The 19223-nt window shown below is 30.4% G+C and overlaps 1 long non-coding RNA gene across 1 annotated transcript; it reads left to right on the forward strand.

The window, feature by feature from the left end:
* The first annotated feature begins 1858 nt into the window (after positions 1–1858).
* LOC110267660 (uncharacterized) lies at positions 1859–4728 on the forward strand. The gene is made up of 2 exons (XR_002355516.2): positions 1859–3372; positions 4119–4728. It is a non-coding gene; the product is annotated as an uncharacterized LOC110267660 (long non-coding RNA).
* The last annotated feature ends 14495 nt before the right edge of the window (positions 4729–19223 follow it).

Consider the following 19223-nt stretch of genomic DNA (forward strand, 5'->3'; position numbering starts at 1 on the left):
GGTAAGAACAAAAATAATATAAAATGGATTATGTCAGGTAATTAATAATTTTTTTGAATAACATGAACAACCACCAATCAAATTAAAATACACTATACCTCCAAATTACCCACTTAAATCTTAATATTAGAATAAATATCCGCACATCTAGTAAAATAAACATCTGATATATCCATTGTTCACATTGTTTAGTATTTTCATTGTCTACTTATATTTTTTTTATAAAAAATTCACTAGTGAAAAAGAGCCAGTTGATAACTGGATACACGTGGCAACCGATCCAAACAAGTGCTAGGAAAAGCACGAGAGAACGTTTGCGGGACTACGCTTGTTAATGAATTATTGGTATTGCTCTTTCTCCTCTCTAACAATTCTGTTATGTCCTTTCTTGCTCTTTCTCTTATTCTTCTTCCGCTCTTCTTGATTCCCTTTTGAATATTCCTCTTCTTCTTCTCCTTCATAGAGGTTCATATGCACGCTTATGGCTTCTTATTGAATTCCTCTTCGTACTCGTCATACACCACTTATACTTTATTATTACATTGATTTCTTTACTGCAAGTTATAGTTACATCATACGTGTTCTCTATTCCTTCTCTGTACTCACATACTATTCCAAGTGGTAATAAAATCCATTCAATTTCCTACTCTGTTAATTTTTTACCCTTTCAAATTACGTCAGAATTTAATTCATGTACTTTCCCAATAAACGAAGTTTTGTATCTGTTTTTTATTTTTTAAAGAAATTACAAATTACAAATACAAACATCTAAATAAATGGTAATTATATAAAGATGAAGTATAGAGAAATATCTGTAGAATGTATATACCAATATTTTATACTAAAGTCATGTACATTATATTTAACCATTAGAGAGGTTATTTTATAAATGACATTAAAGGAAAGTGTTACTGTAATATTACTCGAGTGAAAAATTTAATTTCCCAACAAAATCACCCATTCCCCCATCCTTCTGCATTGCCCTAAATTATATATGCCACTAATTATGTTTGTTTCCTTTACATATTGGAGTCACTTTCCTCTTTCTAGCTCTCGTGGGGACAGTGACCCTAATGTCTTTCTTTCTTTTTTCAAAATAATAATAATAAAGAAAATTTATTTGTTCCAATTTAAATATGAGGAGGATTAGGCAGCCAGCAGATTTTATGAATTGTAGTTATTAATTAGCCATCAATAGTGTATTTAATGGTGTGAGATTTCATTTAATAGTGAAAAATCACTCATTTTTGTTTTGCTGACTAAGTGCTGGCCAAATTTTAACAAATCTGCTAGCCCCTAAACTTTTCCTTTAAATATTCCTTAAGAGAAAATTAGAAAGCCAGTATATTTATTAAAATTTGGTCCGTACTTAACCAACAAAAAAAGTGAGTAATTTTATACTATTAGATATAATCTCACACCATTAAAAATACTAATGTTAACTAATTAATGACTATAAATCACAAAATTTATTGGTCTCTTAACACTCCTCATTTACTAATATATACATTATATTAATTTTTTAAATTATAAAAAGTACAAATAATTATTGGAACATAATTTATTTATATATTAAAATCAACTATTAAATTTAATAATTATATAATTTTATATAAATATATGTATAATTTATTTATTTTTAATATATATTTTATATTTCAATATGTATTTTATATAACTAAGTAAATAATTAATTTTAGTAGTTAATTTTAATATTATATATATATATATATATTATTGATTTATTTATCAGACACCATATTAATTTTTATAAAAAATAAAAAACTCATGTCCACTAAACATTACCAGACCCGATCCGTCTATTTTGGTCTTTTACAGTGTTTCTTCATTTCTTTATAACCCTGTTTTCGAGCTTATGTTCAGCGCAGATTTCCATGAAAAAAACATACCAGAATTAGGGTTTCTGCCAGAATATCCCTTTCTGCTTCTGCTTTCTCTTTCTCACTCTTACTTAGCTGCTTGATCTCTCCCTATCTAGTTTACTCATCAAAGTTCAAGTTCGTTTTCCAATATTCTCTTATCCTACTTAATTAATTAATACAAGTCTTTTTCATGCTCATAGATCTTTCTCTTATCTTTCAAATAATCATGTGTAGTTTCGATTTCATCGCAATTATTCTATAATATACCTTTTTCTGTTCCTGATTATTATTAATCTGAGCTCATTTTCTTCTCACGCGTTCCTGTGGCTTAGGGTTTCCTTCATTCACCGTGATTTTTATGTGATACCAGCTATTTAATTTTCTAAGGTTTTATTAGATTTACTTAGCATAATATGTTTGTACCTTTATTCTCTCTTGAAAATGTTATGTCCAAGTTATTAGAGTTTATGTAATCCTCTAAACTTGCATGAAAATATTTATACATCGTGTTACTAATCAGCACCTCATGCTAGCTAGTTGAGCTTTCTCTTCTTTCTTTTCTTTCTCTTTTATTGACCATTTTTTTTTTTTCATTTTTTTTTTCAAATTATACCTTGTTTTTGAGTACACAGAGCTGTTTTTCATATTAATCAGACGCAGTTTGTTTCGCTTTCGAAAGTACGTTATTATTAGATTCGGATCTAGATTGGGAGGCTTTAATTTAATTGAAGCCTCAATAAATTATCATCATCATTTTGAAACCTGTAACTTAATTAGCTTCGCTACATTTGCATTAGGTTTTCTTATTTCTTTAAAACTTGGATCAATAGACTATTCAAAGTTTTAGTTTAATTATTCATCTGAAAATCTGTTTACACTCATGGAGAATATATCACTTGGAAGCTATGAGCAGATGATGAAACGGAGGGAAAGAGAGTGAAGGAGCTTCTTTCAGTCCACTCATGGAGAAGGGATTAAAGGGTTGCTGAAATAACTGCTGACTCATTCATACACACTAACAGTAGGGTTAATTAAATGATGCTAATACTACTGTAATTGTGTGAATGAAGCGGGAGATATTTTGCATTATCCTCTTTCTCTGTGCTTGGACTGAAGGGGAGCTCCTTCTTTCTGTTGCCTCCATTATTATTATATTGGTATATATTTTCTATCATATGTCTCAATTTCAATTCAATCAAATATATATGTATATGCTTGGCACAAAAAGGTGTAGCTGATGTTTACACATCATAGATCTATATCGTTCTTCTAGGCCTACGGTCTTTGTAAGTATATTTATTAACTCTGATATTCACCACCATATATAACACTCACTACTGCTACACAAAGATTCACCAAGCACTTGCATATGACTCTTAATTAATGGCTACATACATGCCCCCACTTGCCAGCAAAGTCATGATGTCCGACATGGGTAAATAAACAGTTACACCACAAGCAGTTTCACTTGCCTCTTTTCATGAATGCGGTAACTATTTGTTAGTTAAATTTACAATGCTTGTTCACGCTTAAGTTAAGCCGAGTTTGATATATAACTTTTAGAATAGTTACCTTAAATGTTTCTATCTCTAGCATACTATATTTTTCAATAAATTTTTATTTCCTTTGTTTTAATAGAGTCCTCAAATAAGATTTGCATATGATGACATCGTAAATGCTATGCTATCTGCAAAGTAAAAATCAACTGACAAATTAATCATTATATATTTATGTATAAATATATATTGTTTAATTTATCTTTTAATATATATTTTTAAAGTTCATTTTGATACTTGAAGTTTGATAAAAATTTTAAAAATATCTCTAAGTTTTATTTTGTTTTAATTTTGTCGCAGAAATTTTCGATTTGTATCAAATATATTCTTGATGATTAATTTTTTAAAAAATTTAAGACCAATTCAGCAATAATTATATAAGAACAATTCTCAACACAAGCAAATTAAGTATAATTTTCATGCATTATTGTTAGATTGGTCTTAAATTTTTTGAAAATTTAGCCATCGAAAATATTTTGATACAAATAAAAAATTTTTGGGACAAAATTAAAACAAAATAAAATTTAAGGATTTTTAAAAATAAAAAATATATTTTATCTTATATTTTAATATATATTTTATATTAGTAATTAATTTGATGATTTTTTTTTTGGTATATATTTAGTATAGTTTTATCGTATATATAATCATATTTTTACCTGTCTTAATTACTTTTCAGAAAGCAGATCAATTGTGCTACATTAATTCCTTTCCAGTTCAAGCTTCTATTCTTATTCTTCTCTCTCCGATCCGTACAATTTATGGTTCTATTTTTTTTTTGAAGAGTTGGCCACTATGATTGAGGGGTACGGTCTGGCTGTTCATTTATCTTTGTCAGCACTAAACTAAATAGTATCTTATGCTGATCATGATCAATCACATACATGGGAATCATCATATACATGAGAGCGTTTGGGCTTACTTTCCTATATTTAATTATATATGTAGATTAGCTAGAACAACATACATGGCGTGCGTGGTGTTGTCGCATGTATGTTTTAAGTATAATACTATAACGATAACTGAATAATGCAAAGTACAAAGACTCAGGAGTATCATAATGCATGCTAGTAGATACGATATGCCACTCAGAATCATTATTATTGGCAACTTTAGCATTTATTTTCTTCATTTAAGCGGCATCTTATTATTTTTACTAGTGGAAGATCAGATCAGATATTTACTGTACTTTGCTGATCGATGATCATGATTCGATAGAGAGATTTAGCTGATGTACTTAATTTATTAGTTATAATAATATTTATATACTACTGTATATTTTATTGGAATGCATGTATATCTGTATTGCATTTTCATTTCCATTAACATATCATATTGATGATATTACTGGTTGATGCTGTGTCTTTTACTCCTTTGTGATCAGAACTACGCCTGTGCACATAAAATATGCGAGTTTCTATTAAAAAATGTGGCCCGGAAATTATTAGTGGGTTCAGAATTCTGATACATGCTGCATAAAGCTGTATTCTCTTGTTCAAGTGGATTCCATTCAATTGTATATTGATGAATCATATAAATCTGTGTGCAGTGTGTGTGACTCCTCGTTTGAATTCTTACTACATATATATGGACCCAAATATCAAGAGCAGAGTATATTGTACATTATACTAATGACATTCACATTCCAATCACCGGTTGTCAGATAATTTATGGGAATTCATTGATACCCTAGGCATTGTCTTACGGTATTAGCATAAATTAATATAGATATAATATTTGAGATTATAGAAAATATGTTAAGGTTTTCTATTATTTGTGATGAAAGTGAGAAATTCTAATAGCTTTCAAAAATATCATTTACGCACTAAAATTATTATATATATATATATATATATATATATATAATTTAATTCATTTTTAATATATATTTTATATTTTAATATATATTTTATTTTAATGACTAATTTTAATATAAATCTAATATAATTAAATATCTTTTAAATTTAAAATTAAGTTTATGTTACTCTATAAGATAATAAATTTTATTTTACGTACAAATTTAACATGCGACGTCAAATTTGACGCTAATAAAAAATAAAAAATATAACGAATTAATTTTTTAGTTAATAATTCAAAAGGTTTTATTTTTTTTAATATTTAAGATTTAAAATTTATAATTTAAGATTTAAAAAATTATAATTTAAAATAAATAAAATAATTTAAAAAAGTTAATTAATATTGACTAAAAAAATTAACTTTATAATACTCTTTTAAAAAAACAAATACATTTATGCAGAACTAATATTGAGTGTTTATAAAATTTTAACCACATTATAAAATAAAATATAAAGAAACCAAAATATATAAAATTAAACGGAAACGAGAACATACTCTAGGATTTGACCAAGTCCAAGTGCTCTGCTAGGATTTACCTCGTGCCTACTACCGGCAGTAATACACACGTTGATTCAAACCATCATTCACGTCACCCTCCAACCAGATTGGAATGGAAAGAACAACTCTTGATCCGGATCCACCTTTAGCACCCAACGAAGACAGAGGAGGATGTAGTGGAATTGAGTGAGGAGGACTTTTCTCATCATATTAGGGCATGTTCCAAAGGCTTGCTAGGGAGGGTTTTCGCCACAAGACCCTTCTCTACAGGAACGATGGAAAATGCCTTACGTGCCATTTGGAATAAACCTGAAGGTTTTAGGGTTGCAAAAAAAGGAGGCAACTAATTCCAATTCTTCTTTGAGGATGATATGGAGGCTAGGCGGATTGAAAAAGGGTCACCATGGTTATTCAAGGACTATATCCTTCATGTTAGAAGATGGACTGAACCAGATGCTTCATCAGATTCAGCGATTACATTATTCCCTATGTGGGTTCAATTTTAGGAGGTTCCCCAATGGCCAATGCTATAAGACTCTGGATGTGGGGAGAAAACTTGGTAGAAAAATTGGAGAGGTCCTAGAAGTATGGGAAAGACAATCTAGAATTCTTAAGGCGAAAGTCATGCTCAATGGGGACCAAATGGTGAGGGACATTTTGAAATTAAAAGACCCGAACCAGAAAATGAAAGAAATCGGCTTGAGATATGAAAGAATTGGGAATTTTTGCACATATTGTGCTCATCTTGGCCATGGCCCTAAAGTATGTAAGGCTTTAATGGAGGACTCAGCTGCAAATAAAGTGAAGGAAGATATGGTGGGCGAATGGCTAAAAGTGGATCAAGTTGGCAGGCGTGTTGAGATGCAAGAGGAAATGAAATCAACAGAGAATACCAAGAAAACCAATGCTGATCCCCAGCCACGTAAAAGAAACCACCGCCCTCTTGGCTCCTTGATGGATTTGCAAAGCTCAGTGTGGTGGAAACAAAGACAACAACGGATGTTCCTGCTGTTGTTTTGATTGAGGCCCCAGCGGACAGTGTGAAGGAGAATGCCGCTGAAGGGGAAAGTAACCTAGCGGCTAGCGCCACAGGAGACCCCTTCGGTCTTGGAGAATATCACTTCAACAACTAATATTATCCAATACACCAGGGGGACAGCGGAGAAGCAGAAGGGGAGAAAAAGCGGTTTGAAAGTCAAACACTTGGCGAGACAAGGAGGCAGTGAGCATAGAGCGGTTGTGGGGGAAAAACGAAGAAATGAAGGGAAAGAAAATCTGCTACACAATAAGGTCTGTTTGGAGACTAACCTCATAAAGAATGAGATGGTGGAGGGTGCCAGCTGTCGAGATTTGGGGAACCATGAAGCTAATTAGTTGGAACTGTCCAGATTTGGGGAGATCCCTACAGTCCATATCTTTAAAGAGATTACTAAATCTCACTTTCCCGGGCTTGGTTTCATATGCAAAACTAAAAATCAAGCTCGAAACGTAGAAAGAAAATTGAAGGCAGCAGGTTTTCGTAAGTGTATCATTGTGGAAAGAAGAGATTTCAATGCAGATTTTACAGTACTCTAATTACTTCATTGCAGCGAAAATTTCAGATTCAATGTTGAATGCGGACTGGGGTCTGAACGGAGTACATTTAAGCATAAACGATCAAATCCGATTAGAACAGTTTGAGAATCTTAATGTGGTGATTCAGCAATTTCAAGGAGATGTCACTATCATGGGCGATTTTAATGCAAATTCATCTCAAAATGAGAAATCAGGAGGGATAACTAAAGACCATTCGATAATTGTTAATTGATGCTTTTAATTCCTTTATTAATATTCATGCTTTTGCTGATTTGGAAATGGTAGGTCTTGGTCTAACAGACGTCAAGGGAAAGAATTAATTAATACAGGAGAGACTAGACCGTGTACTGGGAGGTTCTAATTGGGTGACTAATTATCCACAAGCAACTGTCCTTCGTTTATTAGAAACAGACATAGATCATGCTCTGTTGTTACTAGATACCAACCCAGCTGCCACTGCACAATAGAAGAAACTGTTCAAGTTCCGGGAAAGATGGTGCTCTAATTCAGAAATCAGACAAATTATCAGTGAAGTCTGGAAGGAGAAGTTGAAGGTTCGGTTATGTATGTTTTGGCTCAGAAAATTAAGAAATACCGTCATAGATTGGTGCAATGTCAACAACAGAGCAAATCAAATTCCAAAAAATAGATTGAACAGCTTCATATTCAGCTGGAAGCCTCACGGGCAGCGAAGATACTTGGGAGACCAGAATTATATGAGTTAGAAAGACAATTGGAGATTGCTTACTATGATGAGAAATTCTACTGAAAAGCTAAATCTAAGATTAAATGGCTGCAGGCGGGCGATCAAAACACACAGTTCTTTCACCAGAAATTCAAAATTTGAGCCAAAAGGAACAAGATGTGGAAGCTTGAACGAGTGAATGGCGAAGTGGCGATAACTAATGCTGGCATACCAGAAGTGGCAAAGGGTTACTTCAGGGTATCTTCTCCTACACCGGTACAACAAGGAAAAATAGTATTTATAACAAAAGAATTTTTTACAAAAAATTCAGATTTTAAAACAAAGGAAATTTATAACAAAAAAGGACTATTACAGTGTGTCTGCCTACAAAAAATTTTTGTAACAAAAAAATGAATCTACTACGATACAAACAAATTCTTTTAATACAAAAATAAAAAAAGTAATAATTTTTTACCTTTAAAATATTTTTTGTAACAATATAATTTTTTCTCTCATAAAATTTTGTACAAAATATAACTTAATTTTGTAACATTTGTTTTTAATTATAAAAGCACAACATTTTGTAGCAATTTTGTTTTAATACAAATTACATACATAATTTACTAATTTTTTTAATTAATTGATATATTAATTAAAACTTCATTTAACTAAGATTGCTTTAAAACAAAATAACATTAGCATCTCCATTGATTAGTTTCATAAGTTATATTTCTTCCACAAGTTCAACTAAAAATTAAAAATTTAACATAGATTAGTGTCTCTATGAATCAAAATATTTTTGAGTCTTTTAGGTAACATGTTATCATTATTTTTACACTCCTGTAAATAAAAAAAACCAAAACAAAAATTAAAAACAAGATATAATATTAATTACAATTTTTCTATTCATTTTTATTCAAAATTTTTAATTTTGACAAATCCTCCCCTAAAACTTGAATATTTTCCTCCTCTCGATTCCATAAAAAATAACCAATTCAAAAAATCGAACAAATAAGCACAAAAAGTACAGAATAAACCTTTAGTGCAATAAATTATAGAGAGAGAAAGAGTATCCAACCTGAAGTGGAGGGAGGAGGAAGAGGGACAACTGACAGCTTCGCCGGCGATTTGGAAGCCTCCTAAGTCCTAACAAATGTGCCTAATAAATTACATAGACCACTCCTATGAATGTAGTTCAATGTGCCTACTATTGTTTTCACATTTCAAATTTATAAAATTAGGTAGTAAACGACACAGGAAAAGTAAAGTGGCAGATATTTTATTGACTAAAACTGAAAATGATATTTATGACTATGATTATACTACTGAGTACCTAAATGGATTAAAGCGATGTATCTGTGTTCATTATTTATGTAACAAACAATAAACCAACCAAAAGGAGATTTGGATAGTTTTGTGGAAACTGGCTCTTCCCACAAAATTAAAATTTTTCTTTGGAAGAGCATCCATGAATGGCTTCCAGTCTGCCAGCTCCTGCATAACCGATTCTCCTCAACCAATGCACTCTGCCCTTGTTGCTTGGAAGAAGAAGAAATAGTGCTTTCATTGCTTGGTAACCTGCAGAGTAGTCAAGGAAGCTTGGATTCGAAGCAGACATGCAAGCTCTGTATCAACTTCAGGTTCATTCAACTAATAGTGAAAAACGACAATGGATTCCCTAAAAAATGACCCAAACTGCCAGACTCACCCACAACTTATGGCCATCTTCTTGTGGTGTGTGTGGAAGGAAAGAAACTCTTGGGTATTCGAGAAGAACCGACGGCCTCCATCAGAAGTTCTCTCTTCAGCGATGAGGCTACATCATGAACTGCTACAGTTGTAAGCTCCCTTCAACCCCAATTTGGAGGAACCCGAGTCCTCTTTCTTTTTGAAGCAAAATACAAGCTATTATTTTTATTAGTATTAAAGTCTATGTTTGGGTCAATTTCCATCTTCTTTCTTTATTTATCTTAGATGTAATGTATTTGACAGATCGTCTTTCTTTTCGTTAATAAAATCTAAATACCTTTAAAGAAAAAAAAACAAAAAAAAAAAAACAAAAAAACAAAAACGAGAACACCACAAAGTAAAGAGGATAACAATAACTATGTTTAAGATCTAATAAAATTAAGTTATTTATTAAATGAAAAGCTCTAGACAATAAAGAGAGATCGAGTTGGAAAAAAAAAGGAAAAAAAAAAAAAAAGGGGATATGAGGAGTGCTAGTACTTTTGTTAAATTTTGGTCATCATTTAACCATTAAAAAAAATTAAATAATTCTATGTCATTAGATACAATTTTACACCATTAAAAACATTTTTAATGACTAATTAATAATTAAAAATTACAAAATTTACTGATTTCCTATCTTTTTTCTATTAGTACTAAATATATTTAATTAATCATTTAAAAATTTATAATATCATTTTTATATGAAAAAGTCATCATGTGAATATTTTCCTTAAAACAATTATCCTAAATGAACACAAAAAATTTGATATCAAATAAGTTATTTATATAAAATATATAATTAATTTAATAACTAATTTTTATGTGTATATATAATACTTTTTATTTTAAAATAAGAATAGTTAGTTATATGTATTCTTTAACCAAAATAAAAATCGATAGTATTAAAAAGATAAAAAAAAGTTAAAATTTATTTTATTTAATATTTATTATTTATTATAATAATTAATAAATATTATATAAAATAAATTTTAATTATTTTTTATTATTTTTTTATTATCAAACATTTTTTAATAAAGATTTATGGAAATGTTAACATACACAAAAGTTTGTAAAATTTAGCAATTGACTTTTCAAAATCGTAAGCCAAATCAATATTATTATACGTCGCATTAGAGGTGCAGCTGAGTTAGATTAGAGTAAATTTAAGAGTAGTTTAATTTTCCGAGTCAGTTTTAAGATATGAACTTAGGAATAATAGCCTAAAAAATGACTAAATTAGATCGACTTTTCCTAATATTTAAATTACATTTTAATTTTGTTGCAGCGAGTGTGAAGAAAACTTTACATTATTATACAATTATTCATTCACTTAAATAACTTTCAGTGAGTTAGAAAATTAGTAATTTTGGCTTACAATACACAATGAATTGTTTATGTACAAATTCTTTTATGCTGACGATACGGTATATGGAAATTATATTTTTTAAATTAAAAATATGCTTTTAATATATACAAATAAAGTAATAAAGATTTAGAAACTAAAAATAAAATTAATAAATATTCTATAATAAATAAATCAAAATAACTTAGTTAATTGAAAAAGTTTTATTATTTATATCTATATATAATGAGAATTGCCTTTTGTAATTACTATTTTTTCTCAAATTTTGTTTTTATTATTTTCATATCTATATCTATACTTATATATTATTATAAGAAAAAATATAGGAAGGCAATATAAACCAACCAATTTTTTAAATAATTTTATTTAATAATTAATTTTAAATTTTTTAAATTCAAAATTTGAATAATTAAGAGCTGACTAAGTAAATCCTAATTAAAAACTGTAGAAATTCTTTCTTTTCTCTCTCACTCCCATAGCTGCGCACAGAAACCCTTCCCCTTCTCTCCCTTTCCTACTCCCACAGCCGCACCGTCCACACTCCTCTCCAATTAGCGCAGCCACCGCGACACCCCACAGCCTTCACCGCGAAAGAAATCAGAAATAACTCCGGAAGCAACGCTACCAGCAACCACCGTCCAACAGCGTAGACATCGTCCTGTCACACCGCAGCCACCTCTGCACACCGCTGCCATCACGGCTTTCTCCACTATCGCAGCAACTACCGACGACACAGCAACCTCCGTCTAGACATGTACCCCGGCCGATCAACCGCGTCTCCTCCCCAGCGACCTGGGTTTTTTTTCCTTCCCATCTTAGAGTTTTAGTTTAACTTGTGTTTTTTATTATTAATATTTCTTTTGGATGTTTTTAATCGATATTGTCCTGAGAATTAAACTCTTATGGTGTTGGATATTTCTTTTTGAGAGAACTAGTTTTTTTTTTTTTTTGGTGCCTATGAAGTACTCTATATTGTATGTTTAGTTTCATTCCTACTTTTGGATAACACATGATGCAAATCTTCCACCTTCTCCACTTTTAAGTCCTTTTGATGCTTTTGGTACAGTTGACCCGGATATAGTTGGTAAAGATGAGAGTTTATTAAAGCCTTTAAGAGTTGATGTCTTTAATAAGAAGAATGGTAAAGTACTAAATTGGTCCCCTATGTTTGGACGTAATTCTGTTTCGATCCTTAAGGTTTAAAGTGTCCTATTTGAATCCAAAAATATTTCATTTAGCATCAATTTAGTCCTACAGTGAGTAGGAGTGGCAAGCGGGGAAGCCCGCCCCGCCCCGTCCCGCCCCGCCTAGTGAGGCGGTCCCAGAATCCCAGCCCGCCCCGCCTAACGGCGGGCTGGCGGGCCGGCAGGCTAAGCCCGTCAAGTATCCTCTTTTTTTTTTTTTTAACTTTTAACTATTAAATAATATATATAAAGATATAAAAAAATCTCTTCTATTTTTTACTTTTAACTATTATAATTTCTAAAGGCATAAAAAATTATATTTTTTATATTCATAAACATTAAAATCTTTGTAATTATAAATATATAATAAACATAATTATAAACCAAGTTTTCATCCAAAACATAAGTATAAATATTCTCTCCAAAGCAAAATAAACATAATTTAAAATATAATTATAAATATTGTCTCCAAAGTAACATAAACATAATCCAAACCACTCAATTTTTATCTTCAAAATCTTGTAAGTTAGGTTGGGAGAAGTTAGGTTTTGGCAAAAAAATTGTAAAAATAGCCCCTCACTAAAAAAACACAAAGTCCGACGGAGAAGCCCGCCTCGCCCCGCCAAAGCCCACGGTTTAAGCGGTGCGGGTTAGGCGGGCTTTTGTTATTTGGCGGTCCCAATTTTCTAACCCGACCCGCCTTTTTTGGCGGGTTACGCGGGACGGCCCGGCGGGTTTAGGCCCGTTTGCCACCGCTAACAGTGAGGTCAAAGTTAAATAATTAACGAAATATCATACATAACAACAGTATAAGAACAAAATTAATAATCTGGAGAACATGTACAAGCTCCAGAGGCACAAAATCAACCGTTGATGCATCAATATATTTATTTATTATTTTTATTATAATATAAATAAAATATTTTCTATAGAACTAAAGAGAATGATAAATAAATGCATTGATGCATCAACGGTTGATTTTGTACCTCTGGAGCTTGTACTTGTTCTCTAGATTATTGATTTTGTTCTTGTACTATTGTTATGTAGGACATTCCGTTAATTATTTAAGTTTGACCTTACTGTGGGACTAAATTAATGCTAAATGAAATTTTTTCGGATTCAAATAGGACACTTTAAACCTTAAGGACTAAAACAGAATTACGCCCAAACATAGGGATCAATTTAGTACTTTACCCTAAGAAGAAAATGGCGAAAAAATGATTGTTATTAGGAGAAGGTGGTTTTAGCCTTGTTTACAAAGGAAGCCTACAAGATGGGAGGAATGTTGCAGTAAAGATCCTGAAAATGAGGGAACGATGTACAAAAAAAAAATTCATATGACTATCAAGCTAGTGAAGAGTCAAATAGATCCATCAACATAAAAAATGTTTAGTACATTAGAAAGTGTGAAAAATAAAAATCTTACTAGAAGCACTACCAGTGAACATGAATTTTTAACTAAATAATGACCTTGATCCCATTAAATTTGTCTTAGCCTCAATACCAATTCTATTGACAATTTCATTGTGTTTGTTATATTATATTCGAAAGTTGGCATTTTAAACTTCAGAAACAAAACGAATGAAGTTTGTATCTTGGTATGGAATTAATCTTTTCATGTTTCTACTTATGTCATTTTTTTCTTCTTATTTTGTTGTTATTAAATTAGTTTAGAGAGTTCTTTTTTGAAAGTTACCAAGCTATCATACAAATAATGATGGCTATTACTTATATGAACACAAGTACATAAACATAAGTTTTTCTTCTTCAAAATTACTGGATATTTAAGAAGCAAATACAAATAGATTATAGAAGCAATTTTCGGATGGTGTATCTTAAACTATACAATGTATATGAGAACTTTAAAATACAAGATTGATAAAAAAGAATTTCATGGTAGAATACAAGATTGATTATACTACAGTGTTAGTGTGATAGCTTCAAAAGTAAAAACATGACATGTTGCTTGGGAAGGTGGTGAAGGAATTTAGAGGCATCCACAACTATAACACAAGTAAACTCAGAAAATATATAAAGTAAAATCTATTTAGTATGAAAAAGGAACATTCTAGTGTTTGATTGAAATAACATCCACTTAGATCTTTGCAAAATTAAGTAGGTACCTACACGAAGAAACATGACAAGTAGGATTTAAAAAAAAAGGTCATGCAATTCTTAAAGAAATACAATCATCCACAACTATAACACAAGAAAATTCGAAAAATATATAAAGTTACATCCATTTAATATGAAAAAGGAACATCCTGATGTTTAACAGAAATAACATCCACTTAGATTTATGCAAAAACAACCAAGTACCTACACGGAGAAACATGCCGAGTAGGATTTAAAAAAAAAGGTCATGCAATTCTTAAGGAAATACAGACATCACAACTGCAGCACAAAAAAATTCAAAAAATATATAAAGTAACATCCATTTAGTATGCAAAAGGAACATCCTGATGCTCAACAGATGTAACATCCACTTAGATCTTTGCAAAGACAATCAGGTATCTAAACAGAGAAACATGCCGAATAGCATTTAAAAAAAAAGAAAAATGTATCCAAAGTGTCTCAAATGGTGACAGCATCCCATGTATACATTATCATAAATTTTTTACGTATCTTTTTTTTCCTGTGGTATGACCTTGAAAACTCCATGTCTTCTGCAATAGATGGCGAAGAAGGGAAAAAGAAAGAGAAGGATAAGTTTTATAATCGAATCCACATGTGGGTGTGTCTTGACGGTGGCGCGCAACGATCGGCGACGAGGCTTTTCAGCAACACAAATTAGGTGATTTTGTAAACTGTAAAGATTTTTGGATAAGGTTCTATACAAGCAAAACTTTCAATGTAATTCCACAGAAATATATATATAATAACCATGCATTATCGTTATAAAAAATTTACTGGAATCTACCAATTTAGGTAAAAAACAATAGTATTAAAAATAAGTGACATACACTTTTTGAATGGAATAGAGTTTTAATTTTTTTTTTTTTAGACAAAACTATCCATTATCTAATGACAACAACATCCAAAATCTAGTTATATACAATTCCTATTCATGCTACAACTTTAAATGCGCATATTCAGATCATACACTTAAACCTCTAAATTTAACTAATATTACAATATTTAGCAATTTAAAAAAATTAAATCACCTATAGAACACACCCTAGATGAATATGTACAAAAATAGTCAAATAAATTTTAACTATTTTGTCGTAAAATGCAACATCTCCAAACTCAGTAAAGAATCACCCGCATACATAGCAAAACGAGAACATACTTTTGATGTGAATAGAAACATCTAAAAATCGGAGAAAAAAAAAGGTTCCCAATTCACCATCTTTAGATAACTGAATTAATTGTGATTGTGTAGTTAGATTTCAAACCATACGTATAACATACAACCCAGTTGAGCATGTACAAGTAGAGTCAACAAATTACTGTTATTCCCAATAAATTTTAAAATCATCCGCATACATGTTTAACTTCGCATCCATGTTTTTGATAATTAAAAACCAACAATGCAAAAAAATAAATTAACTCTTGTACTATATTTAAGACCAAACTTAAATTAAACCAAAATTAATCTAAATTTAATCTGATTTTGGCATTGAAAACCCAAACCACCTTTACAAAACAAAAAGTCTGTGCAAAGCATGCATGCAGAATCAACTTTTTGGAATTGGAAAGAACAAAATTTTCTTTTAAAAAAAGCTATACAATCTATAATATCAATAACATCCAATTTATAATCGCATCTAATTTGGCATTATTAAACATAAACCAAAGGCAAAAAACTTGAATTACTTTTTCCCTCCAATATAGGATTTGAAAAAAGAAACAGATACATATTCAAACGCTGTAAAAATAGGGACAGGAGACTCACGGTGGGAGGGTGGCGGCACAGCGGCGGAGAGCACTGCAAGGAGAAAGGTTAGTGACAACGGTGGGCACGAACGTCACTCAGAACGCGCGCGGAGGCGGCGGGTTGGTTGGCGCGGTGTCAGCAAGGACGCAGAAGTGAATTGATGTGGCGGCAGCGACGTTGAACGGAACGCAACTCGCGACTGGCAGCGATGGCAGTGACTTTACCGGCGGATGGCGGCGGCGAAGCAAGGATGGCGAGTGAAGGAGAAAGAGGAAGAATTGTGAGGTAAATTTTTAAATTTGACTGAATGTGAACTTAAAAGATGAGATTAGGATAACTAGTGGGTGAATTTTTGGGATGTTTTTTAATTATTTGGACTTTTTGTTATACAATTAAATTGGCTAGTAATTAACAGATATTAAATTGTTATTATGATTATTAAATTTGACCGGGTTAATAAATACAAGTAAATTGGTTGAATTCACTCAATTAAACTGCATCTTTATAAGCTTTCACAATTTCGAAATAATTATAGCTGACTATGAAAATTGTTTAAATACAACTTATATTATGATTAATTTTAATCATTGTTTTTCAGTTTACTAATTTTAATCTTTTGTATTAATTAAAATATAGACATGTATATGCTGGCCCCATATGCCAATAATAATAATAATAATAATTTTTACGGATCTGACATTTTGGATTTTTACGGTCTTTTGTAATTCAGCCTATTTAAAATAATTTTTGAAATCTCAACAAACTCACTAAACTTTTGGAAGGTGAGAGGGGTGAGCATAGTATTCGATTATCCGTTCGAACTCAAACCGAACAAATTAAATTGATTCTGAAACCAACGGGTAATTGAGTCCAACCCGAACCAAACTAATAATTCTTTTTAGCAATTGGTTCGGGTAACGATTTTGGGAGTGCGAAATCTGAACCAACCTATAGATCCGGCCATATATTTTGAAAGATTATTTCTTTAAAAGATTATTTCTATTGCACTTTTGTATTTAGCTTCTAATATATTTAGTGTTTAACAAGTTTGTATTTTAATGTGTTTAGTGTTTAATATGTTTGGATTTTAATATGTTTAGTTTTTAATGTATTTGGTGTTTAACATATTTGGATTATTTCTATTGATATTAATGTTTATTATACTTATAGAATTCTTAAAATAAAAATTTTATTTTTTTTATGAATTTCTGTTTGATCGAGTACCCAATTATTCGAACCGAACCAATCTGTTCTTAATCGGTTTGGTTTGGTTCGGTTACATATACAAAAAAACGTTAATTCAAACCAAATCGAACCAATTACAATTCAATTGATTCGATTCTAATTTCACCTTAAACCCAATCCAACTCGATCCGTACTCACCCCAGACTCCCTCACCTCAAAATAAGATAACTTAAGTCATCTGTATAATGAGAGTCCTGTCGCTTTTTCAAATATGATCAACTCTACCTTACATATTTATTTCCTATCTCTCTAATTCTCTAACTTGAGTGTTGGAAAGCCTTTACAAATATCACCTATGTTCTAAGGATCATCCACATCATTCTGCCACACCAACTGATAACTGATACATCACTAATCGAACAAGTGCTAATCGAACAAGTGATTTTCTAATATTTTTTATTGCTAATGTTTGTGATTTTTTTATACCTAATGTTTGTGATTTTTTTTTTAAATATCGTTAACATTTAGTTGCATTTAATTTTGTTCTTAATATTTTTTATTTGGGTCAAATTAAACTTAAATATCAATTTTATGTAAAATATTAGGGATAAAATTAAAAATTTTTATGATAATTTTGATAAAAATCCAAGACGCTAGGAGAAAATTGAATAAATCAAAAACATTAAAAATAAAGTTTAATGGAATTAAATCAATATTTTTGAAAAAAATAATAGATGTTGGAGACAAAAAAAATACTTCATTCATAATAATAATAATATAATATATTGGGTGTGGTTATACTAACCGAAAAATATAACCTACAAACTGAATTTGAGCTAAAAAGGTAAGCGACAGTTTAACCCCAAATTCAGTTGAATAAACGTTGGGTCTGGTGAATTATTGGGTCCAACAAAGGGGTCATGATCATGAAACACCTGCACTGGTTTCGATGGTCTCAGAACGTTTGGACCATTAAATGGTTCCATAACAAAACATGTTTTTTAAGTTTTTTAATAATTATTAAATAGTCCTTATCTAATTTTAATTACAAATTAATCTCTTATATATTATTTAATTATAAAATCTATTTTTATTTTATAAATCATTATTTTATCATTTATCTATCATATTTATTAATAATAAAAAACTAAAACAATAACAAATTAGATCTTCCATTAATCTTAATAAATATTTTACAATCTTAATCGATCATAATTTTATCATTGATCCATTACATACGTATTGGATTGGAAAAATCGTGTTTGTTAGAAATTCAATCGATTGGAATTGATACACAATCGATTGAATTTTGCAAGGCATGTCGGATTTTTTTATTCAATCGATTGGTCATATTACCCAATCGATTGAAATCATCAAAGGAATATGGGTTTAGTTAATTCAATTAATTGGTTCTGTTACCCAATCGATTGACTTACGCTATTAGAATGATATATGAAAGTTTAATCGATTGGTATGATAATACAATCGATTGAAGTTTGTACGTGACTAATGGTATTTTCCAATTCAATCAATTTAAATGTGACGTGAATAAGGTTTTTTCCTACATTCAATTGATTGGTATAATAATAATAATAATAATAATAATAATAATAATAATAATAATAATAATAATAATAATAATAATAATAACAACAACAACAACAACTCTCTAGCTTTTTTTTTTGGTGACTAACAACTCTCTAGCTTTGATGGCACTAATTGGTATTTTCTAATTTTATTGTTAATGTTACCCAATCGATTGAAAGCTTCAAAGCAATATGAGGTCTCACAATTCAATTCATTGGTTGTGTTACTCAATCGATTTA

This window comes from Arachis ipaensis, chromosome B10 (assembly GCF_059453495.1).
Source record: "Arachis ipaensis isolate K30076 ecotype BB chromosome B10, ASM5945349v1, whole genome shotgun sequence".
Taxonomy (NCBI): Eukaryota; Viridiplantae; Streptophyta; class Magnoliopsida; order Fabales; family Fabaceae; genus Arachis; species Arachis ipaensis.